At 46.4% G+C, this 26411-nt stretch overlaps 1 long non-coding RNA gene across 1 annotated transcript; it reads right to left on the reverse strand.

Annotated features, from left to right (window-relative positions):
• Positions 1–637: 637 nt before the first annotated feature.
• On the reverse strand, positions 638–20678 carry LOC147000782 (uncharacterized). Its single transcript, XR_015045615.1, has 2 exons — positions 20548–20678; positions 638–1131 (listed from the first exon to the last, which is right to left on the reverse strand). It is a non-coding gene; the product is annotated as an uncharacterized LOC147000782 (long non-coding RNA).
• Between the last annotated feature and the right edge of the window lie 5733 nt (positions 20679–26411).

Below are 26411 nucleotides of genomic sequence, written 5' to 3' on the forward strand. Positions count from 1 at the left end.
CATATGCATGAGCCTTAAATACGTTCCATGTACTAATGGGTTCTAAGGAGGACAGTTTAGCTTCTATGTTTCCATGAAGTGAAAAGTTACCTCAAAGAAATTCTCTAATTCTAGTCCCATTTGTTCTCTCACCTTTCAGCTCTAGAGTCCCCTAAAAGCTGTATGTCTGCCCTTGAGATTCACAAAATGACAGAGGTGTTTCAGTCCCAAGCTGCTAGGGCACACATAAAAAAGACCAAGCCGGATGAGTAGCCTCTCTGGGAGAAAGAGTCGTTGTTGTAGTCTGTGGTGCACTGACATCCAGCTTGGCGCCAGCTTCTGCATGTACACCCCTACACACACCGTGTTCCCTCCCTTCCACCCCCTCACACACACATACCAACCCCCCCCTACACACACACACATACACACACACTGCTGCACCATGTAGCCCAAGTTTCAAACTCACAGCTATGGATCATACTTCAGTTTCCTACGTGTTGTGATATACGACCCCCACCCCCACCCCCTGCGAGATTGTTTAAAGAGTGTGCCTCATTGGTAGAATGCTTGCCTGCTATGTGCAGGCCCAGGGTTGGATCTCCATCATGACAACAAACAAAACAGCAACAACAAAACAAACAAACAGCAGGGCATGGTAACTCCTTCCTGTAATCTCAGCATCCCAGCACCGAATTGTTCAAGACCAGCCTGGGTTGCATCAGTCAAATTCTGTCTCTGAAAACCAAAATCAAAGAAAAATGATAGAATTCACGTGCCGTACAGCTCACACTTAAATTGCATTTAGTACATTCACAGGGTGTGAATCACCACCACTCTCTAAGTTTAGACTGCTCTCATCACCCCACAAAGAAACCCCGTGTTCTCTGAGCAGTGGCTGCTCGGTTCTGCCTTTCCTCAGTGCTTGGCAACCACGAATCTGCTTCCTGTCTGGGGAAGTCAGAAGGGCTTTTGTAGTCAGAAGCCGGGTGTTAGTTTCACAATGCCCGGTGCTCAACCGGCTCTTTCACTCCCACATCTATCTGGCGCTCAGTTTCTTCATTTGGCAGACGGGTGCTTCTCAGCTGCACAACAGGTAGAAACAGACTGTAACTCAGAGGTGGAGGGCTTGCATGAGATGTTCGTTCCACACTGAAAAGAAAGAAAGGAATGAAAATGAAAAGAAGCCGGCCACTGGTGCCGCATGCCTTTAATCCCAGCACTTGGGAGGCAGAGGCAGGTGGATTTCTGAGTTTGAGGCCAGCCTGGTCTACAAAGTGAGTTCCAGGACAGCCAGGGCTACACAGAGAAACCCTGTCTCAAAAAAACTAAAAAAAAAGAAAGAAAAAAGAAAAAAGGAAAAAAAAAAGGACTATGTGTCTGTCAGCCAGCTGTTTCCACACATGCTATATGCTGCAAATGTACTCCCAGATGGACACACGCTTTATGCTGCAAATGTACCCCCTGGACAGAGCTAGTTCCCACTCTGAGCTGGCTTCTTGCTTTTCTCTAGGTGTGCACACTAAATTCTAGAAAGTGTTACTTTCCGCTTCCTGACAGTTCTAACAGTCCACAGTCGTGTCACCTCTGCTCTTGCCTTGGTGAGCCACCAGGTTACTTTAATAATCAGTTCTCACAGGCCAGGGTTTACCCACACTGGAAAATTGGCTTGGTCTACTTGCTAAACAGGATACGGAATACGCTATTGGCAGAGGCTTACAGAAGTTTGTTCAGTGATAGCTCGTTACCCAGTGATTTGGAAGAACATCAAGTCATTTAAGGTTGTTTTATCTACTATTTAGAAGGGAGAAATGCCGTGTGTGTGTGTGTGTGTGTGTGTGTGTGTGTGTGTGCGTGTGCGTGTGAGTGTGATTGAGGTCTCAACCTGTAGGCAATTTTGGAGCATTCTAATACACTTTGCAAAAATCATGTATCAAGCAGGCTTACATTTAAAGTATGAGCAGTGAGCAGGGCATGGCGACTTTAATCCCTGCATTCAGAAGACAGAAGACAGAGGGAGGCAGATCTCTGTGGGTTCAAGGCCAGCCAGGGTTACATGCTGAGACCTTGTCTCAAAAGATAAAGCATAGCCAGAGGTGTTCAATTCTGATTGCCAATTAGAATCATCTTCTTTTACTTGGTTTTTCATTAATTTGTTTATTTATTCACTTTACATCCTGCCTGTCTCAGCCTTCCTCCCTCCCCCTATCACCCCATTGACCTTCTCTAAGGAGAAGAGGAACCTCCCCTTTGGCATTGCCCCTTTGTGGGACATCAAGCAGCATCAGGATTAAATGCATACTCTCCCACCGAGGCCCGACCAGGCAGTCAGGCTAGGGAAAGGGGACCCAATGATAGGCAACAGAGTCTGAGACAGCCCGTTGTTAGGGGACTCACATGAAGACCAAGCTGCACATCTGCTACAAATGTGTAAGAGGCCTAGGTCCATTCCCAGCATGCTCTTTGGTTGGTGGTTCAGTCTCTGTGAGCCCCATGGGCCCAGCTTAGTTGACTCTGTAGGTCTTCTTGTGGTGTCCTTGACCCCTCCAGCTAGCTCAGTCCTATCTGCCACTCTGCCACACGTTCCCCATGCTCTACCTGATTATTGGCTATGGTCTCTGTATCTTTACCCATCAGCTGCTGGGTGAAGCCTCTTAGGAGACAGTTATACTAGACTCCTGTGGTGGTTTGAATATGATTGACCCAGGAAGTGGCACTATTAGGAAGTATGGCCTTGTTGGAGTAGGCATGGCCTTGCTGGAAGACATGTGTCATTGTGGGGGTGGGCTTTGAGACCCCCCTAGCTGCCTGAAAAACAGTCTGCTCTTGGCTTCCTTTGGGTGAAGATGTAGGACTCTCAGCTCCTCCAGCGCTGTGCCTACCTGGATGCTGCAGTGCTCCCGCCGTGATGATAATGAACTCTGAAATGAACCTCAAAACTGTAAGCCAGCCCCAATTAAATGTTTGCCTTTATAAGAGTTGCCTTGGTCATGATGTCTCTTCACAGCAATGGAAACCCTAAGACAAAGTCCTGTCTGCAAGCATAGCAGAGTATCATTAATAGTGTCAGGGCTGGCTCTCTTACATGGACGGGTCTCAAGTTGGACCAGTCATTGGTTGGCCATTCCCTCAATCTCTGCTTCATCTTTATCCTGTGAGGAGCGGGTGTGACAGCAGTCTGAAGATGGTGCCCGGGACTGCAGCCAAGTCTTATGACTTGCACCTGACTTCCTCATACACCTGAAAATAAGCCACGACCATCGTGAGAACTGCGCAGGTGCGCTATGATGCAAGATCGGACCATATGATGAGTGATGATTCTGGCCAATGGATTGCTGTTACGTGGACTGGGCTGATGGGGCGTGGTTGAGGGGTTATATAAGGGATTGCGATTCGGGGCAGGAGGAGGATAATAACTAGAGAGATTGATTTCTGGAGAAAGATTCCTGCATGCATGTTGAAAGGTTCCTGAATAAACTGCTTTGAGAACGTGGTGTCGTCGTTCCTTTCTGCTGGTCGGAATCAGAGGTGACATTATCCCTGTTCACTTTGTAGTCAGGACAAATTTTGGGTGTAAGGTTTTGTGGGGTTTACTTACTTTTAATTTTTATTTATTTTTATTTTATTTTATTTTATTTTTGGTGTCCTACAGGAGCATCAAGTACTCTCCCTCTTTTTTAAACATTTTATTTATTTTATGAATGTGAGTATACTGTTGATCTCCTCAGACACACCAAAAGAGGGCATCGGATCCCATTACAGATGGTTATTAGCACCATGAGGTTGCTGGGAATTGAACTCAGGACCTTCAGAGGAGCAGTCAGCGCTCTTAACTGCTGAGCCATCTCTCCAACCCTTATTTGGACTTTTAATTTAGAATGAACTACAATCTAGAAATGGAAGACACATGCTTTTGATCCAAATCTTGAGGATTGTGCCATTTCACCTGGGCTTAGGCCCAGGTGCTATAGTACACACCATCAATCCCAGGAGACAGAGGCAAGCCAATATCTGAGTTCAAGGCCAGCCTGGAAGAGAGCAAATTCCAAGCAGAAAAGGCTTAGGTCCAGGTGTGGTGATTCACGCCTTTAATCCTAGAAGTCAGGAGACAAGGCGTGCAGGCCTCTGAATTCAAGATCAATTTACAGAGCGAGTTCCAGGACATCCATGCTTAGGCAATGAAGGATGTAATAGAACAAGGGGGCTGTTTTCCAGCTCCAACAACCAGCAGAACTCAGCAGCTTTGGCCATGTGGCTCTGGCTTTAGAGTCAAAAATAGAAGAGATTACTGGGACAATTAATGTTTGTTATGTGAACTAAGAAATTAGCAGTGATTAAGAAGAGACCAGCATCGCTGTGGAGAAATCTTCTGGGAAATGTTTTCTGAGAGCACAAAGAAGCTGTGTTCCAGAGATAACCAAGGTTGGACCTCATGCTGCAGCTAAACTTGGTAATGTGTAAGAATCACCCACATTGTACTGGTTTTGAAGGCACGGAAGCCAGCCCCAATTAAGTGCTGTCCTTTATAAGAGTTGCCTTGGTCATCGTGTCTGTTCACAGCAGTGGAAACACTAACTAATTATATGGAAACACTAACTAGTTATTGTAACTCTCTACATAACTGAGGGTTACCATGGATACCTGATCATCATACCTCTACATCCCAAGCGCTGGGATCACGGGTATGTACCACCACACCTGACTCTCTGGACTGCTTCAAAACTCCTGATACCTGGATCCCAATCTACAACAAATAGATCAGAATCTTGGTCTTGTTTGCTTTTAATTCTTTAGATGATTCTAGTATCCAAATTTGAAAATTGCTACTATATCTTAACTATCGTTACCCTGTCTTTGATACAAAATGAAACCCCTCTTAAATGCCAAAGCTCTCTTCCTCCTTGCGTTGATTTCCTTCGGAAACCCCATGCTGAGCATCTTCTTGTCTTTATCAGCAACAAGATTCCTGAGAAGGGGTTACCAGTGAAGGGACCTCTTAACTGCTTGACCAGCTCAGCCCAGTGGCCACCCTGGCACTTGTCATCATGTTGTGAGACACAGGGTTTTCTATCAGAGGCAGGTCACCTGACAAGGAATCACATTTCCTGAACCCACCCTTCTTCTCCTTTGCATCAGTTAGCCGATCCCATCAGACTGAAGTCGAGTTCCCACCAATAGGCTGAGCCAACAGTCTTCTACCACCTACTTCAGGGATGAAAGATGGAAGCCGTCCTGGTTGAGCGTGCTCGCTAGACCAGTTTGAGTCTTGGCAGACCCTGTGTGCAAAAAGAATTGCCTAGCTGGGCTAATTTTGCTTTGTTTGTGCATTCTTTTATGCAACCCCGAGGTCACTTTTTGGTTCTAACAGTCTCTCCCCGGTTCTGTGCACACTGGAAATCTACACAAACACTGCAGAGAGGGCCTTCCCTCTCTGCCTATAGGTTTTAGAAATTATGTCATTGGCTGTGTAGCTTTGACTCGCCTCTGGGCGGCAAATGCATGAGGATGGTGGTTATAGACAATGGTTAGATGTAGCCATGGAAACTTGTTTGCTACCTATGGAGCTACTGGGATGTGCTGTAACTTCTGGGAAGTGGGACTTAGTGGAAGGAAGTAGGTCATCAGAGGCATGCCCCTGAGGGAGATATTGTGATCTTAGCCTTCCTCTCTCTGCTTTCTTTACTTTATAGTTTCGGTCAATGTACTCTTGTCCTGGTGGTTGCTACATGTCAACACGCCACAGGGACAAAGGAAATCGTCTTGCTTTTTATGCTATTTGCTCCGGCATTCTCTCACAACCCCAGAAAGCAAGAACAAAGATACTAACCAGTTACTAAACATGCCGGCTAAAAATGGTTTCTGTCACTTGAGAAAGGCTAGAGAGGAAGACAGAGATAAGATAGCCATAAATAGGAGAGCTAGCAGCCAGTGCAGGGTAGAAGAGAACTGGGGGCTCAGTTGGCGGCAAAACCCAGAAGGACCTGGGAAGCTCAGAGGAAGAGAAATCAGCACGCAGCAAGATAGAGAAGTCTCACAGAGAAGGTCTTGTCTTGCTTTTGTTTTTTGAGACTGTCTCCCTTTTTATTTCCAGATGGTCTGGAGCTGGCTATGTAAACCAGGCTGGCCTCAGAGCTCTGCCTGCCTCTACCTCCCCAGTGCTAGGTCAAAGGTGTGTGCCACCACAGCCAGCCAAAGCAATACACTTTTAAATGACCAAGAGATAAGAGAGGAAAATTTAAGAATTAAAACTATTTTCAAAGACTTGTTGATATTAGCCCAAAACTTAGGATACCCAAGATATAAGATACAATTTGATAAACGCATGAAACTCAAGAAGAATGAAGACCAAAGTGTGGACACTGTGCACCTTCTTAGAATTGGGAACAAAACACCCAGGGAAGGAGTTACAGAGACAAAGTTCGTAGCTGTGATGAAAGGATGGACCATTTAGAGACTGCCGTATCCAGGGATCCATCCCATAATCAGCTTCTAAACGCTGACACCATTGCATACACTAGCAAGATTTTGCTGAAAGGACCCAAATATAGCTGTCTCTTGTGAGACGATGCCGGGGCCTAGCAAACACAGGAGTGGATGTTCACAGTCAGCTATTGGATGTATCACAGGGCTCCCAATGGAGAAGCTAGAGAAAGTACCCAAGGAGCTAAAGGGATCTGCAACCCTATTGTTGGAACAACATGATGTACTAACCAGAACCCCGGAGCTCTTGTCTCTAGCTGCCTATGTATCGAAAGATGGCCTAGTCGGCCATCAATGGAAAGAGAGGCCCATTGGATTTGCAAACTTTATATGCCCCAATATAGGGGAATGCCAGGGCCAAAAGAATGGGAATGGGTGGGTAGGGAAGTGGGGGGCGCTATGGGGGACTTTTGGGATAGCATTGGAAATGTAATTGAGGAAAATATGTAATAAAAATATTAAAAATCAAAAAAAAAAAAGAAAAAAAAAAAGACTTGTTGAAGCTGTGTGAAGTCCTGTCCCTAGCAGAACAAAACAAACAAAACCCAATAACACAAATCTAGCTCAGTAGGTGCAACGAGAGTGTGTCTCAGCACACATTGAGGATGAAGAACCGGCCATGGAGGAAGCAAATGGAAATCTCCATCTTCAGACAAGGGAGCAGACATGCAGAGGCTCCACAGAAGAGATAGTGTGGCATAATCGCTAAGAGCCATACACGGACTCGGCATCGGGGCACATACCTTTAATACCAGCAGTATTGAGGCAGAGGCAAGTGAATCTCTTTAATTTCTAGGCCAGCCTGGGTTACAAAGAGAGTTCCAGGACAACAGGAGTTACATAGTGAAACCCTATCTCAGAAACCCACCCCACACACACAGAGGAAGAAGAAGGAGGAGGAGGAGGAGAAGGAGAAGAAGAAGCCATACACAGAGGGTACAGAGTGTATAGTGTCACGGGACTTCATGAGTTTGAGATGAGCCTGGGCAATGGCAATGAGCAAGACACCACCCCCAACCCCTGAACTCCCCCACACAATAACAACAATCTTGTCCAACTCTGCCACTCAGCTGAGGAGGGCAGAGCTAGCTAGGATTTTGAGTCTTGCATTCCCTGATCCTCTGCCTCTCGGAACCATGCACTTCTGCAGCGTAGGCATGCTATGCTGTGATAAGACGTTTACTCATTTATAGTACACATTTACATAGTACATCTATATTTCATTCTTTCTTTGAGAAATTTACAGTTCTAGAGAATGGATCTTCTTTTTTAATATTTATTTACTTATTTATTATTTGTGAGTACACTGTAGCTGTCTTCAGATTTCATTACAGATGGTTGTGAGCCACCATGTGGTTGCTGGGATTTGAACTCAGGACCTTTGGAAGAGCAGTCAGCGCTCTTAACCACTGAGCCATCTCACCAGCCCTGAGGATGGATCTTCTACAGTTAAAAAAAAAATGGCTTTGTATTTCAGCCCAGTATATGCTCTCAGATAAAGGGAACAAGAAAAGCTTCGCAAAACAGCAGCATGCAGGTTGCAATGCCAGGTCTCACTGCTAAAGAATTAATAAATAACATGTTGAGATTAGTTTTACAACCCACAGGCCGACTGGGATCCAAAGTTTAAAGAACTGTTCTTTAGTAATGCCTGAGTTATAGTCTATTTTAAGGCAGTCGATCAAGCACCTCTGTTTATTAATTCAGGGAGGAGACGGCCTCATCAGGAGACTCTAATCCACACTGGGTGTCATGACTCAGACCTGTAATCCTAGCTCTAAAGTGTCTGACACAGGGGTGGGGGGTGGCAAGTTCAAGGGCAGCCTGGACTCACAGAAAGGCCGTGTCTCAAAACCCAGCAAGTAGAAATGATCTAGTCCTGGTCTAAGGGGGTTGTTTGACTAGCATGTGCAGGTCCTGAGTTTGACCCCCAGAAGTGAGGAGAAATCGTAAATCTAAGATTAAAAATCAAAATGCCTTTAGGAGACAAATGTAACAGATATTTATGATCCCTCCCAGACTAGGAAAATCTCTGGCTACAGATGTGGAGCTGTAATCCCAGTCCCTAGGGAAGCTGAGGCAGAAAAACTGACTACATCCAGCCTGGGCACCATAGGAGATTTTATTCCAAAACAAAATCAAAACCCAAAGAAGCAATAGCATCAAACATTAAAAGGATACAGTAACATTTTGTTTTTCCAAGACAGGATCTTATGTGGCCCAAGCTGGCTTCAAAGTCAGCTATAAGGTCCTTGACCTTCTTCTGGCCTCCACCTTCCAAGTGCTGGATTATAGCTGCATGGACCTCGATGGGGACTTCTGTGCACGTTTCCCCCTCCCTCCCTCCCTCCCTCCCTCCCTCCCTCCCTCCCTCCCTCCCTCCCTCCCTCCCTCCCTCCCTCTTTCTCTCCCTCTTTCTTTCTTTCTTTCTTTCTTTCTCTCTTTCTTTTTTTTTTTTTTTTGACACAAATCTTGTGTAGCCGAGGATAACCTAGACCTTTTCATGGTTTTGTGCAGAGGAAGACCTTGAATTCCCTCCTGTCTCCTGTTAGGATTTTAGACATGTGCCATCATGGCTGCTTTTTAAATGTGGTGCTGGAGAATCAAACCCAGGGTTTCACTCAGGCTCGGCAATCAGTCTACCAACTGAGCTACAGTGTCAGCTCAGCTTCTTCATTACATATCTTGGAGTTGGTCAAAGATGACTATTCTGGGATATGACTCAAACATATTCTCAGAGGCATCACCAGCTCCTGATGTCAGGGCCAGGCCCTGAGGTAGACTTTTAATTCTTTCAGGGGAAAAAAAAAATGTGTGAGAGACTAGGCAAGAAGCCAGGACATCTCTTGCCACCACAGAGCTAGAAGGTAGGTGCACAGTGACCCAAACAGTGACCATGCCAGGACTTGGTAACAATGGAGGTACGGTACTCAATATGGTGGTGGTTGGGGTTGGGGATTTAGCTCAGTGGTAGAGTGCTTGCCTAGCAATCACGAGGCCCTGGGATTGGGCCTCAGCTCTGAAAAAACAAAAAACAAACAAACCAACCAAGGTAACTCAATATGGTGGTTGCATGTTGAGAGTGCACTGGCCGGTGAACTGGTCTTGGTATCCACAGCAGCAGCTCAACCAGATTGCCACTGCGCAGTAACTGTGGCATGTTTCCCGTGCTTCTTGGCTCTCATGGTGGTTTTGGTGCTGATGCTCTGACCCACTCATCGATTCTGTGCAGTGCAACCAGTCTTCAAGCACACAGCAGCAAGCACATTATCAGGAGCCAACTTCTATAACAGTTACCCCGACAGATGCTCCTTGTTCCCCATCAAGACCCAAGGGAGTTGTTTCTTCAGTGGCTGAGTGGGCTGCTGGCAGGCTGTCAGACCGCATGAGAATTACCTCTGAGGAAAGGAATGTGTTCCTCCAAGGTCAAGCCCAGCTACTGCAGAAGTCTGAATTCGGACACTGGCCAACATGGCCCCCACATGCTGTTGCAAGACTTCTCCTGTGGTCCTTAGTTCATTTGCGTTTCAGATAAACATTAATATATAAGCTGCTGTAAAGCATGGGGCACATGCTAAAAAATATATACGTCATTTTTATATATAAAGTTCAAGTCTGTCAGGCATGGTGGTGCACGCCTTTAATCCTATCACTTGCGAGGCAGAGGCAGGCAGATTTCTGAGTTCGAGGCCAGCCTGGTCTACAGAGTGAGTTCCAGTACAGCCAGGGCTACACAGAGAAACCCTGTCTCAAAAAAAAACCAAAAAAAAAAAAAAAAAAGTTCAGGTCTGACTGCTTTTATTTGCTAAGTCTGGGAACACCAAACTCAACGCAACTGCCAGCCCAAGAGCCTTCCACGGTTCAGCTGAGACTCATGCCAGGACATCCATCACATGGTAGCTCCTCCCCTGTAACGCCCACTCCACCTCTCCTCTCTCCCCTCGTCATCCCTCTCTCTTTCTCTGTTTCTTTGTTTGGTTTGGGTTTTGAGATGAACTCTCATTATGTAGCCGAGGCAGGACTGGAACCCACTGTGTAGTCCAGGCCAGTGTTAAGCCTGTGGCTTTTTCCCCTGAGAGCCCCTGGTCCTTGGGATGATTGGAGCGTGCACCACCCCAATCAATTTCTTTTTCTTCCTGTTGTCCTCTTCCCCATTCTTCTTTTGAGATAAAGTCTCACTATGTTCCTCTGCCTGAACTGAAACTCCGTATGTAGATGAGGATGTATTCCAACAGGAAGAACTCTGCCCTCGAGTGTGGGAGGGAAGGTGGGCACCACCATGCCTAGCTTACTTTTCTCATCTTTAATTGTGGCAATCTCAAGAGCACTTCTTTTTATTTTTTATTTTATTTTACATGGATGTTTTGTTTCCGTGTATGTCTGTAACACATGCACGCAGTGCCCCTGGAAGCCAGGAAGGAGTGTTGGATCTCCTGGAACTGGAGTTACAGATGGTTGTGAGCCACCATGTGGGTGCTGGGAATCATACCTGGGTCCTGTGGAAGAGCAGCCAGTGTCCTTAGTCACTCCAGCCCCTAGGGGCACTTAAACACCTACTGCAAGCTAACCTCCATCTCAGAGCTGCTTCCTATACAACCCGACTGAACGGTTCTCTTCCTTGCAATGGGATGACTAATGTATTAGTTTGCCTGTGTCTGAGGGGATTTCTGAGTTGATGCATTTTTGATGTACTTTGCAATTTTTGAGCAAGATCTAGAACTTGCTATGTAGACAGAGATGACCTTGAACTTTGCATGCCCCTACCTCTGCTCTCATGTGCTGGGATTCCAGGCATGCACGTCAATGCTCAGTTTTACAATCAATAATTCTAACAGATAAAACTCACGTTAGCCCTGGTGACCAAAATTCACCACTGTTTTTCGTTCCTGTGAAGCACTCAAAGTATATTCAGAAACTAAGCCTGGTAGGGTCCATAATCTCAGTACTTGGTAGACTGAGGCAGGAGGGACCTGAGTTCAAGGTTAGTCTGAACTATCAAGACCATGCATATACATCACACACATACACACACATATATATATGCACACACACACACACACATATATATCATATACATATGCAAACACACACGCACACACCCTAGTATTCAGGAGACTTGAGACTGTGAATTTGAGGCCAGTCTGGACTACATAATAAGATCCTATGCCAGAGAAGTCTCCTCCATGGTAAATATCCCATCTTCTTGTTCACTGCTCAAGCTTTTACGTTTAATTTACATGGTACCCGCCACACAACTGGCAATCAATGTGTTTTCCAAAGGTTTGAGTGAATATCCTCCTGTAGCATGTGACATATAGAAAGTGATCGAGTAATGTAGAAACAACCTAAGTATTTGTGTATTTTTCACCCACACTGAACACCAGGTGAAACTCTGGGCCACTTGGACTTCAACCAACTCTCAGTTAAGAGATTCTGTGACATTCCCTCCTCAAATTTGATGCTATGGTGTAGCTGAATGGAAATGGCTCCTAATGGTCATATATTTGAATAGTCTGTGGGAACTGTAAGCCCCTCATCAACACTTTCTTCTATAAGTTGCCTTGGTCACGGTAACTTAGCAATAAAAAGGTAACTAAGACAGAAGTTGATACCCAGATTCAGGTATGGCTGTGACAAGCCTGACTGTAATGTTTTTGGAAGAACGTGGAAGACTTTAGGACTTTGGGCTAGGAAAGCAGTCAAATGCCATGAGCAGGGTTTAATGACCCATCCTGATAGGAGCTTGGAAGATAACATCCATGAGGAGAGCACAGACTATAGAGGCCCAGCTCAAGAGATCTCAGAGGGAACCATATTAGCAACGGGACTAGACACCGTTTTGTTTTAGCAAAAAGAGTGGCTTCGTCTCTTTTCCTAAAAACTTGCCTGGGGTTAAATTGAAAAGCTTTGGACTAGTTTTGTTGGAAGAGGAGATTTCAAGACAGCCAAACACTGATTGTCGAGTGGCTATTAGAGTTCTCACTTATGCAGCTCTCCACATAGTGAACATGTGGGGCAAAAAGAGTGGAGCCTCTCGGAAACTCATGGGGCACAGAGAGAGGAGCCTCGGGGAAACACATGGGGCACAGAGAGTGGAGCCTCAGGGAAACACATGGAGCACAGAGTGGAGCCTCGGGGAAACTCATGGGGCACAGAGAGAGGAGCCTCAGGGAAACACATGGGGCACAGAGAGAGGAACCTCAGGGAAACACATGGGGCACAGAGAGAGGAGCCTCGGGGAAACACATGGGGCACAGAGAGAGGAACCTCAGGGAAAGAGCCCACCCAGCTAGTTTGTGAAAGGAAAAGGTCAAGAGTTTTCCTGGTTTTAAAAATCATTAATAAATCGAATATCATGCAAATTAATTCCAGGAGAACCAGGGCACATCCCATGCAGCAGGCTAACATGCAGCCTCAGCCACTTCTGCCTTTAAGGGGCTATGGAATCTTCCTCCTAGCTTGAGAACAGTTGCTGGGGCGAGGTATGGAGGAGTGTCTGGGGTGGAGACCCAGAGAGGCCATTGCATGAAGCTGTGAAGGTTGAAGCCTGGATTCTGTTGGAGACCCCAGGATGCTGGACGTGCCAGAGTCATGGGATATTTGGCAAGGAGAGCTACGCACAGGGAGTGGAAGCAGCCTAAGAAAGAGAAGCATGCTGTAGTCGGCTGGAAGAGCAGAGCGTGAGACTTGCTCTGCTGCGTTCCAGTCTTGCTTTGCTCCAGTATGTGCCCCCTTCCCTCCCTTTTCGGAATGCTAAAGTTTATTCTGTGTTATTGTCTGTTAGAAGTATTGTAATTTGCTTCTTTTGTTTTACACGGGGATCATAATTAAGATATTCCCTTGCGTCTCAGAAAATACTGTGAGACTATGGGAAGTTTTGAAGTTAGGCTAAATGCATTTTGCATTATGATATGGCTACAAGCCTATGAGAACCACAGAGGAGAATGTGATGGTTTGAATGCGAATGGCCCCATAGGCTCATATAGTTAAATACTTTTGGTCCTATTTGGTGAAAATATTTGGAAAGTATTCAGAGGCGTGGCCTTATTGTCACTGGAGCAGTCTTTGAGTTACCTTTCCACCATCACCTCCTTGAGGCTGAAGGGCAGCATGTGAGCTCTCAGCTTCTGCTCCAGCACCATGCTGCCTGCCTGCTACCATGTTCCCTGCCATGATGTCCATGGCCTCACCATCTAGAACTGTAAGCCCCAATAAACTCTTTCTTATGTAAGCTGTCTTGGCCCCAGTGTTTTAGCACTGCAATAAAAAAAAAAAAAAGTAACTAAGTCTGGAAGTTTATCCCTCAGGAAAAAAAAAAAAAAAACCCAAATCAGTGTTGGGGCTAAAGAAAGGCTTGCTTCTGTGACCAACAGTTGGAGAAGTGAGAGCTTTGCGCATGAATCGGCTTCTCAGCCCCAACATGGATGGGAAAGGTTATTAGGTGCAGCATAGGGATAATGAGATTCCGAGGCAGCAACAATCATCAGGCAGGATGTCCTTATCTTTTCTGGGTCTATGTGGAGATCTTCCAGAGTGAGGTCTTCTTTCACTCCTGTGGTCAGAAGTTTCCATGCACGTTGGCTGGTGATGTCTTTTTTAAAATATTTTTTTCATCTGTGTGGGTGTTTCTTCTGCATGTATGTCTGTGTACCATGTGTGCCCTTGGTGGGACATCAGGTCCCCTGAGATTGTGATCCTAACGGCTGACCCATCCCTACAGTCCCAGATGATGATATCTTTAGCCTTGGTGGAGGAGGAGTGAGTCTTGGCACATTTAGGTAAAACTAACCTGTGTTGTAGTTCTGACAGAACGTTTTTTGACTTGTCCAACATGCCTACCTGTGGAGCTCAGTAGGAGCTGCCCCACAGGTTAAGGCAACAAAGGAGAGAGGCGTGATAAGAACCTGAGATGCCAAACAAGTTCATTTCTTTCTACTAGCCCATTGGAAGTCTGAAAACCAGCCCGAGAAGTCTCCAAGTGCATATCAAATAAGCAGAGCAGTTGTTAGCATAACCTACACAGCAGAGGTGCTCCCGGCTGCAAAGTCAGTGGGAAAGGGAACATGGATTGCTCGGCCATGTGCTGACCTCCAAAATCAGCAATATGTCAGTCAGCCAAGAGCTGGAAGCTGGAGGAATTAGGGTCTCACTTAATAACAGTAGCAGAGAGAGCTAGGCATGGTGGCACAGGCATTTAATTTCAGTAGATCTCCAAATATGAGGCTATCCTAGTCTACAGAGCAAGTTCCAAAGTTCCAGAATGAGGATATACAGGGGGCGATATACCCTGTCTCACCCTCCCTTATACTCCCCCCTCCCCCCTCAAAAAAGAGGAAGAGATCTTTTTCTCATAAAGTTTGGGAAGACAATTTACTGACACTTATTCATTTATTATAAAGTATGTAAGGCAAGAATTGTCCCCTAGAAGAGATGAATAGGTCAGGTACAAGACGTAGAGGAATGTGCAGAGCTGCTGGTGCTCTAGAGTTTATCACATCTGCTGGCTAAGAGGCTTCTCTTATAGTTTGGTGCTAAGACTGACAGCAACCTTGTACATCCTAAGCCTGATGGTGTGCTGATCTACATACCAGCATCCCCCCCCCCCAAAAAAAAAAAAGAATCTTGCTGTCGTTTCGAGACAGGGTATTATCATATAATAAGGAAAATTGTGGGACCAGAGAGATGGCTCAGCAGTTAAGAGTGCTTGCTGCCAAATCATGAGAACTGGAGTTCCGGTTCTGTCCCCCCCCCGCCCCCCATAACAAGGCAGACATCCCTTGGATGCCTGTAACCCCAGCTCCAAAGGTGGAGAGCCAGAAGACTGCTGAGCCTAGCCTTGTCAGCAAACAGGAGCTCTAGGTTCAGGGAGAGACCTCCAACCCAAAGCAATAATAGGAAAGTGATAGAGGAAGACACCTAACAACAATCGACAATGATAGGCATTTTCTCTCCCTTGGCCAGGTTAGACCAGATTAAAAGGAGATAAAGGCAGGTTCATCAGGAGACAGCTATCAGGTGGGTTCACTGATCTCACAGGTGGAGGTCAGTGATGTCACACATCCAGACTGAATCAAGAGAGGTTTATAGAGGTTAGTCAAGGCATGATGGTGTGCCAGCTAGGAGCTGGGATGGTGTCCATACATGGTCAAAAGCTGAGCCCCTGGGCGGGCACTCTTGGGAGGGTTGCTAAAAACGGAAATGAGGAGTGATGACCTGTTAGCCTGGAGTTTTCTCTGTGAGGGTGGGGTTTCCTGGCTTGTGCAGGGATGAGCACTGGTCAGCCCAAGCATGGTGAACATGGCTCTAGCAGACCTCGCCCTTCTCTCCATTTCCCTTTACCTTCCTAAAAACTGCTAGATTACATTCCTAAAGCTAGCTGCCAAGGTCTTTTCCCTTATTTGGCCAATGCCTTCTCCTGAGGCTGACTACCAAGGTCCAGCTATCAAAGTATTGAAGTCCAGCAATCAAAAGCCCCCTTTGGGTCACCTAATTAGCATGCCCAATTAAAATTAAACACCTCATCCTAACACAAGGTTTCCCTTGCACCTTTATGAACTGCCGTTCTCCCATGTGCCACATCTGTCTCCTCTCTATCCAGAGGCAGTCCTTCATTGTCCCCCAAGACAAATACCCCTCCCCTTCTCCCCCCATCCTTTATCTCCTGTCTTTGTCTCTTATTCCTTGTCCTCTGTTCCTCTAGAGCAAATATACCAGCACACATCCTAGCCCATTCTAATAAAGACTTCCCCCTCTTCTCCTCCCTTCTCCCCCCCCCCTTCCTTTTCTTCCTTCTGTATTTGAAGACAGAGTTTCTGTGTTTTAGCTCTTGTCCCAGAATTCACTTTCTAGACCAGGCTGGTCTTGAACTCACAGAGATCTGCCTGTTTCTCCCTCCTGAGTGATAGAATTAAAGGCGTGCACAACCACTGCCTGGCTCCTTCTTCCTTCTTAAGAATTACACCTGCCAGGCCATTTGTTTATGGTTTTCTACCTGAGTCAGGAAGAGACTACTTCAGCTTCTCTTCCATGTTTTATAAAGGATTTCTCTGTGAAAACAGGTGTTTGGGTGTGGTTTGTGACTAATCCCAGGTCTGAAATGGAGCCTGTCTCCCTTGGTGCTAACATGGACAGGGGCAATTTTATGAGACCTCACCCCTAAACAAAGAACTACAGGCAACTAAGGAATTCTGGGAGAAAGAGAGAAATGAGCCTCTAACTGGCTATTCAGTACCCACTGGCCAGCCCTGAAATGATACACATACAAGCAATACTAAGGGGACTGACCATCTAATTTCAAAAATTGGGGAAAGAAATAAGGAAGAAAGTGTGTGGTACTATCTTAGCTTTGTGGTCATTGTGCTGGTGAGCTGCATTTTCTCACATGGAACTTTCCAGAAGCCTGATCTTGGACAGCTGGAGGAAGCTGGAAATACCCGGGAATGGATCCCAACCTAACTGGGTTCCTCTGTCAATGAGTCCATCTGGTTTGGAATAAACCCGGACGCAGAGTTTAAACAGCAGGGCTTCCCGGTGGGCTGCAGTAAAGGCTGGACTGCACTTGAAACCCGCCTCACTCTTTTCCACATTCTGGACCCGCACCTGCGAGTTGCCCTTTGGAAGTATTGCCTCGATATGGTGTCCTTGTCTCCTCATCTCAAGATCGTTCCCTAGAGACCCAGCATGTAAGTAAATAAACAACAAGGAGCTGTGCTCAATCCCTAAAGAAAGGAGCATTGTGATAGAGAATAATGTCGTAGGAAGCTACTCCAGGCTGGGAGGGCAGGCAAGGCGATCTAAGGAGCGGGGCTGCAGTCAAGAAGGTCCCAGAAAAGGCAGGGGAAGGGAAATCTAAGGCAGAAGGAATGCAAAGGACACAGCGGAGCTGCTCCGTATCAGACAGTGTCCTAGGGCCGGGACAAAGGCACATGAAGGTGCGCGACAGGTGCTGATGGCTCACGGAAGTTAAGAGGTGCTCAGGCGGAGACTTGCAAGCTGTGCTAATGATTTTGGAGCCCACCGCAAGTGACTAGAATACTGCGGGTCTTCAGCTAGGGCGTGATGTGAGATTTAATAAGTAGTTGCTCTGCCCAGTTCATGCAGGGTATGTGTGACAGGAGCCACAGCAAGCACACCCGAGCAGCACCGTAGCCAAGGAAGAGGCAGAGGAGGTGATGCCTGGTGATGCCCACGGAAGCGGAAGTGAGGGAGAAAGGTGTATTCTGGGAGGATGGCTGGGGTTCCATGCATATTAGTCAGGGGCAGCTAAGAATGATGCGTAGGTTTTTAGTTTGGCCATTGAGATAGGTTGCCTGGGAAGGAGCCTTGATTTGGAGACTTAAGAGCCTATGTTCAATCTAATTTTCTCCAAACCATGGAAACTGAGGCCCGGGGAAGCTGAATAGCGGGCTCCAATTTATCACTAGTACATGCAGTACTAGAAAATTGAAAACCAGCTATAAATACTGATCTAAACCAGTACTTAACACACTGGGCTGTTAACACCGGGCTTTAATACTTAAAGGCTCTTAACCCTGTAAGTCTTGATGACCTCAGGCTGGCGATCTTCCTGTCTCAGCCTCCCAAGTGCTGGTAGTAGTCCAGATACCAGCCACCGTGTCTGGCTTTAAGTGACTCGGAAGTTATTTAATTCACACCAACATGGACTGCAGAGCACCTAACAGCCTCATCCCACTGTGACAGCACAGCAATGCCTCTTCAAAGCTGTGGGGAGCTACGGGGAGAACCAGGGCCCTACGGGGAGAACCAGGGCCCTACGGGGAGAACCAGGGCCCCGCAGCAGGAACCCCAGCCTCCTCTTTTCCTACGTTCCCCTTCAGTGCTAGCTTGCCAGGCCCCTCCCAATCGTGCAGCCCTCACTCCAGCCAAGATCTCTTTGTGCCTTTTGCTGAACACAGCAAGCTCATTCATGTCTTTGTCAAAGGCACAGGCTGTTCCCAGTCTGGGGGACAGAGAGCGGGGTTCCTCAGCACCCATTGCCTTCTGGCAACATCTCTTCTGCCTTCAGTACTCAGCTCTAAAATTAGTTTCCTTGTGACATCTCCCCTCCCTGGGAAGTGTTACTCACCTCTTTGTATTCCTCATGCTCTGTTGAGACATGTGCTATGGACTTAGGTAGCCCCGTTTTGCAGTCAAGGAAAGTGTGAGCCTCTATACAAGCATGCTGTAGGAAGGGGCATAGGGCTGACAGGCTGGGCTCCATGGCCCTACTAAAGCTGGCTGGGTAGTAACAACGGTCGATGCATTGATGGAAGTACAGGTGGTGTCCTGTACATGAAGGGCCAGGTCAAGGCCACCTGGGACGTTTTAATTTAATTCTGAAACTTCTCCTTAGTGAGGGTCTTAATGTGTCTTTTCTTTGGAACTTTAAAGAAAGATCATGGCCGTGAGTGAGTGATGTTACTTGTCTGCCCCACCCCAAACCCCACTTTTATTTTTTCAAAACAACGTTTCTCTGTGTAGCCCTGGCTGTCTTGTAACTCACTCTGTAGACCAGGCGGGCATTGAACTTACAGGGATCCGATTGCCTCTGCCTCCCAAGTGCTGGGATAAAAGGCCTACACCTCTGCCACCTGGCTTCACACCCTCCCCCTTTTTACTTTTGAAGGAAAAAAAAGTCTCACTATGTAGCCCTGGCTGGTCTGGAACTCATCATATTAGATCAGGCTGGTCTCAGTCTCACAACAGAGATTTGCCTGGCTCTGACTCCCCAGTGCTGGGATTAAAGGCATCTGCAACCATGCCCCAACTTTGTCTGCCCTTTTAAAAGATGCTCCTGCCTAGCAAACACAGAAGTGGATGCTCACAGTCAGCTATTGGATGTATCACAGGGCTCCCAATGGAGAAGCTAGAGAAAGTACCCAAGGAGCTAAAGGGATCTGCAACCCTATAGGTGGAACATTATTATGAACTAACCAGTACCCCAGAGCTCTTGTCTCTAGCTGCATTTGTATCAAAAGATGGCCTAGTCGGCCATCACTGGAAAGAGAGGCCCATTGGACTTGCAAACTTTATATGCCCCAATATAGGGGAATGCCAGGGCCAAAAGAATGGGAATGGGTGGGTAGGGAAGTAGGGGGGGGGATATAGGGGACTTTGGGAATAGCATTGGAAATGTAATTGAGGAAAATATGTAATAATAATAAAAAAAAGATGCTCCTTTGTGTAGCTCTTTAGCAAAGCACCTTACATTAGTGCGGCTGCACAGGCCCTGTGCAAAGCCAGTGAAAGAGAACCATCTCCTGCATTTGTCGCCAGAGTCTCGTAGAAACGGGGACAGTAGCAGCTCCTGTTTACACAGCACTTCACAACTCACAGGCTACCAAACTGCTTCTTGTTTGTTTTGTGGTTTGTTTTAACACAAGTTTTTTATGTATTACAGGCTACGTGTTCCTACATAGCTAAGGCTAACTTAACTCCTTCTCCTGTCCCAACTCTTTACTGCTGGAGTCATAGGCATGTGCCATCATGCCCAGTTTGCAAATTCTATTTTTTTTTTAATTTTTAATTTTCAACGCTTATTTTTATTTGATGTGCAATGATATTTGCCTGCATATGTGTCTGTGTGAGGGGACTAGATTCCCCTGGAACTGGAGTTCAGGCAGATGTGAGCTGCCATGTGGGAACTGAACCCTGGTCCTTTGGAAGAGCAGCTAGTGCTCTTAACCACTGAGCCATCTCTTCAACCCCAAGTTGGTGAATTTTTAATTTTCACACAATAGAGAATGATGAAGTGGCTCCCTGACTAAAGGTGTCTGTTGCCAAACCTAATAACCTGAGGCCTATTCTTGGACAGATGGAGAGGACTGACTCCTCCGAGTTAACCTGTGACACACACACACACACACACACACACACACACACACACACACACTCATACACACAATCATGAGTATACACACAAACATGAACACACACAGTAAATACATGTTAAAACAAAAACTTCCCACAAAAATCAAGGCAGTTCTACTATAAATCTATACCATAGAGAAGGAAACTGAGGCTGAGGGAGGTAAGATGATTTCCAGGTAGCAGAGCCAAGACCAGCAGCCAGGTCCCAGGAACACTCACCTGCCGCTGACAGTCGCTCCGGGAGAAGCAGCTTCGTCTGCAGACTTCTATGCCTCTAGACGCTTGAGAAACTTCTAGTTGCTTGACCTTCAGCACTCAGGAAGAACTTCTTGAGTGTGGTTTGTGTCCTGGCCAAAAAAAGTATTATTGTAGGGACTTGCAATTACAGGGCAGTTTGGAGCATGCCCTGACCCAACCAGGAAGGGTTTTGTCCTCAGATGATACGTAACCTTCGTCTATAAAGGAGAGACAATTCCAAAGAAAATAAACACGCACAGCACGTTGACCTGTGTAGTGTAGTAGGAAAGTTCCTGTGTGGAACTTTGCAGAATGAGGAGCATCTCAGAAGGGAGAAAGGCAAGCGTGGGGGTGTAAAGAGAAAATTCATGAAAAGCAGGGACCAAGGTGAAACCTCTAGCATGAAGGAAACAAAGCACAGACCAGCCCAAGCTAGAGGAGGCGAGCTGTCAAAACTAAGCATTCACTGGGCAGTCTAAAAAACAGGAAGAAAGGAATCCAAGGTCTGGGTTGAACAAACCCGTATAGAATCCCACAGGTGAGGATGCCTTGGGGCACATCCATGACAGAAGAGAGAGAGAGTAAGTGTGAGGACTCTACTTACTCCATCAGTGTTGTATGTCAGACCCTGCCCTGTGACTTTAAACATAGCATTTCCTCCAGCTAGGGAGACCACTCAGCAAACATGAGTTTGGAGCCCCAGAATCCCATATAAGCACAAGAAGGCCCACCCATAGCTTCAGAAAGTGAGGACAGAGATCTCTTCAGAGCGAGCTGGCTAGCGAGATGAGCCATATTGACTAGCTGTAGATTTGATGGAGGAACTCTGCCTCAGTGAGTAAGGTAGAAGATAAACCCAAGATGACTTTCTGCATCAACTTATGATCTCCACATGCAAGTGTACACATCTATACATGCACTCACATGCACACACACACATAGGTGAAAACATATGCACACACATATGAAAAATGGAAAAATGTATAACCCCATCTAATGTACACAGACCTTGTAATATTTTACAGATGGTTTAGATGAGAAGTTCAGGCACAAGCAATTTAAATCTTCCCCAAGAGCTCTCGGCCAGTCGATGCTAAAGGCAGGAGTGAACCTCACACTTTTGACTTGTCATCCTCAGCCTTGGGTGGTGGTGCTTTGTAGAGGGAGCCTACATCCAAATCTCACACTCACAAGGTTAGAGGTCAAATCAACATCAGCATCCAGTGAATTCCACAGTGACCTTGACAAATGGATTGTGTGTCCCCTTGATTAGGAAGGGATAGAAACACAACTTAAATTAGTTTACAAACAAAGGGGAAATATTTGACTGTAGTTGACTGTAGGCTTAAGGGCAGTCTCCTGGAGTCAAGGGTAAATCTGTCAGCAGAGTCTTTGGCGGTCAGGAGAGGAGAATCCTGAGACTTTAGTTCCTAGTCATGGGTTCAGCAATCTCCACGACCTTCCCACTCCATGCCTGCTGATGTCATCCCCTGGGAGAGTTCCTTCCTTGGTGCTGTGAGAGATGACTGTTGAGCCCGCTGTGCTCCAGACTAAGCAACTCCTCATGCAGACTGAAAACTGCTCGGCCCAGCCTGGGTTGTGTGCCCAAAGGAACACACTAGGCTTGTGTTTGTGTGTTAGGGATAAACCCAGGACTCCCTGCATTATTAAAGACCCACTCTACCACAGTAATACCTCCAGGCTTCAGACTGTAAGAGAGCTTTTTTCAGAAGGAGGCTACTGGGTGTTTTCGTTTATTTGTTTTTTATTATTGTTGTTGTTTGAGAAAAGGTCTCATATGGAGCAGGTTGGCCTCAAACCCACTATGTAGCTGAGTTTGAACTTCTGATCCTACTAACTCTGTCTCTCAGTGCTGAGATGACAGATGAGATGGCTCAGTCAGGAATGTGCTTGGTGCACAGCATGAGGAAGAAAACCCATCACCCATGTGTCTTAGTCAGGGTTTCTATTCCTGCACAAACATCATGACCAAGAAGCAAGTTGGGGAGGAAAGGGTTTATTCAGCTTACACTTTCCACACTGCTGTTCATCACCAAGGAAGTCAGGACTGGAACTCAAGCAGATCAGGAAGCAGAGGCTGATGCAGAGGCCATGAGGGATGTTCATTACTGGCTTGCTTCCCCTGGCTTGCTCAGCCTGCTCTCTTATAGAACCCAAGACTACCAGCCCAGAGATGGCCCCACCCACAAGGGGCCTTTCCCCCTTGATCACTAATTGAGAAAATGCCCCGCAGCTGGATCTCATGGAGGCATTTCCTCAACTGAAGCTCCTTTCTCTGTGATAACTCCAGCCTGTGTCAAGTTGACACAAAACTAGCCAGTACACCCATGTAAAAGATGCATGGCACACCTACAACCATGTAGAAGGTGCATGGCACACCTACAACCATGTAGAAGGTGCATGGCACACCTACAGTCCCAGAACTGTGCAGGTAGCAGACAGGAAGATTATTCCTAGGACTTCCTGGGCAGCCAGTATGGCTGAGTTGGTGAGTTGCAGGATCAATGTGATACCTTGTCTCACAAATGGAAGACCAGGTGGGGTGGTGGACACCTTTAACCCTCACAGTGCTGGATCAGGTGGCTCTCTGTGAGCCTATGGTCAGCCTGCTTTACATGGCCAGCCAGGGCTACATAGTGAGATCCTGCCTCAACAAAACAAAACAAACAAACAAAATGGCAAGATGGAGAGCCACTGAGGAAGATTCTCAGTGTGACCCTCTGGTATCTGCACACCTCCCTACACACACGTGTGTGTGCAGGGGCAGAACATAGATGCGTACTGTGCACACCACACCACATAAAAGTAAGCAAAGAGTGGTACTGCAAACCTGTGATCCTAGCACTGGGGAGGTAGAGCCAGGAGAATCAGGAGTGGGAGGACACATTCAGTGGCTACATAGTGAGTTCGAGACCATCCTGGGCTACATGAACCCTGTTTCCAAAAAACAAGGGGGAGGGGGCGGGGGAGCTCCCTATGCTCACAGTGTAACTTCTTCTAATGTCAGTATTCCATATTATCATGAAACATGTCTCATACTTAGGAAAGCAGGAGCAGCTGGGTATGGTGGCTCATGCTTTCAATCCCAGCACGCCAGAGGCATAGGCAGGCAGATTTCTGAGTTCAAGGCCAGCCTGGTCTATGAAGTGAATTCCAGAACAACCAGGGCTACACAAAAAAATCCTCTCCCCAAATGCCAAAAAAAAAAAAAAAAAAAAAAAAAACAAAACAAAAAAAAAAAACCCAAAACCAAACAAAACAACCCCCCCAAAGAAAAGAAAAAAAGAAAAAGAAAGAAAAGAAAAAGAAGAAAGGAAAGAAAGAACGCAGGGGTTGAGGATGTAGCTCCATTGGTGGAGGTCTTGCCCATCATTCACAACGCCCTGTGTTTAATCCCTGGTACCACATAAACTGAAGACAGTAGAGCATAGCTTTGCTACACAGAGAGTTGGAGGCCTATCTCAAAGCAAAAATAAACCAAACAAAAATAGTAAACAGCACTGCTAAAAATCCTTTTAACTAAATCACTCTTCATTCAAAATTTTATGACACTTTCCATGAAATTGTAAATCACTTTGACGACAGAAACAATTGCCCATAATCACAGAAATTCAATAGCCGAAGAGGAAAGTCATGAATTGGTAGCTAAGTTGAGCTACAGTGAGACCTGTCTCCAGAATGTAGAAATTATCGGCTGGGCATGGTGGAGCACCTGGGAGATATAGGCAGGAGAATCGGGAAGGAGTTCAAGGCCATCCTTAACTATATAGCAAGTTCAAGTCCAGGGTTCAAGGCCATCCTTAACTGTAAACTCAAGTCCAGCCTGGGCTACAGGAGATGATGTCTCAAAAAGCCAAAGATTAAACAAGAAAAAAATTACAATCAGCACACATCCATAATGCATTGCAGAAGAACACTTGGCATATATAAAGTTCCGAATAAATACAACCTGTAATGATGCCGAGCATAGCCATGGGCTTGCAATCACTCTCAGAGTGGGCACGCATTTACCCACCTGTGAGCCAGTAATTGAGTGGGTGTGCTGGTTCAGGAGCTCTGCCAAGCACACTGGTGTCTCTGACTCACATGGTGCCTTAGCTTGGTTTGTTCAGATTTTAGCAGAGGTCTCTCTCCTTTTCTTCTCCTTCCTCCCCTCCTCCTCCATCTCTCCTGGCCTGTGTATGTGCAATGTGGATCAAATTCATGGCCTTATACCTTCTAAGCACACACTCTGCCACAGGACAACCCCCTCCTTAGATCAAAACATCCTTCCCTTTCTTCCTTCCTTCCTTCCTTCCTTCCTTCCTTCCTTCCTTCCTTCCTTCCTTCCTCCCTCCCTCCCTCCCTCCCTCCCTCCCTCCCTCCCTTCCTTTCTTTTTAGCATTTTTCTAAATAGAACTTTTATTTTAGCTTTATTTTTTAATCATGTATATGTGTGAATTTGTCTATGCACGTGCATACCACAACAGGCACCCATGGAGGCCAGAGGTGTCAAATACCCTAGAGCTAAAGTTATAGGCAGTTTTGAGCAGCAAAATGTAGGTTCAGGGAATTAAATTAGAATCCTTTGGAAGAACAGCAATGCTTTTAACTGCTGAGCCATTTTTTTTTCCAGCCTGAGACATAAACTTCTTAATAGTCCAGAGTCGAGGTGACCAAGATCCCATTGCCTGTATATTCAATGTCTGCTTAGACCTCTTTTCTGTTTTCCAGATGGGGACTTTTTCTTTCATTTATTGCTTATTAGTCTGGGCCTCATGTAGCTAAGGCTAGTCTTGTTGATCCTCCTGCCTTGGGGGCGGGGGGTGATCAACAGTTCAAGGACTAGGACTACTGTCATATATGTGCTAGGACTACTGACATATATCAGTCACAAATTCTGTGTGTGCTTGTGCATGTGTGTTTACACGCGCACACTGAGTACCCAGGCTCATAACTGGTTGGCAAACATTCTATCACTGAGCTACATGCCCAGGCCCTGATAGTACTTTCTTGATGTGTCCTCCATGGCTGGAGGGAAAGAAACCTGAAAGCATATATGGGCCCTAATTCATCCTGGGGGCTCCGTGCTCACTGTGATCTTATTAGCAGCGGAACCTTCAATCCTAGATGCCATTGCTGAGATTAGCACTCAGCAAACAGTAGTGGAGAGAGAGCTGCAACCAAGTTGAACCTGGGCTAGGACAAGTAGTAGCATCTACGAGTGCTGGCTTCGGCTTCCCTGAGCATTTCCGGATCAGCTCTATCTCCACGCCAGATCCCCAGGAGCTGGCAGAAACCCTCTCATGTTGTCTCTGGTTGAGCCATACCCCGGGAGCTCTGAGCACCTGCACCCCTTCTTTTGAAATCCTTCCTCAGAGATCTGAGCTGGATGGAGCTTCCCTCAGAAAGCTGAGCCCCATCTCAGGAAGTCCTCAGGTCCCAGTAACACCTCCTGGCTCTGGGTTGGAGGCAAAAGCTGCTTCTCAAAGCTGTTAACTCTCCCTCCTATTGCTCAGCCTGCCTTCTAACACAACATCCTTGAGGCCCAAGGATGGGCCTCTTTATTCTTCTTCTTTTTTTAATTCAATGCATTTTGCTTTAATTCAGTACTTCAAATCTCATCCACACACACACACACACACACACACCTAAGTTTTAAAGTCATGAATTTTAAAGTGCATGCAATTTTATTTTCCTGCACCACCATAACCCCAGCCTGCATGTTGAAGAAACAGTGCACCTTGATGAACACTGGCCAGATACCCAGGGCTCCAGGGCCTCGAGCAGCTGTGGAAGAGTTTCTATGTGGTATGAGGACTCATCCCTGGAGTGTACACCCCCCT

This window comes from Mus caroli, unplaced genomic scaffold (assembly GCF_978045245.1).
Source record: "Mus caroli unplaced genomic scaffold, Mus_caroli_1 scaffold_16, whole genome shotgun sequence".
NCBI lineage: Eukaryota > Metazoa > Chordata > Mammalia > Rodentia > Muridae > Mus > Mus caroli.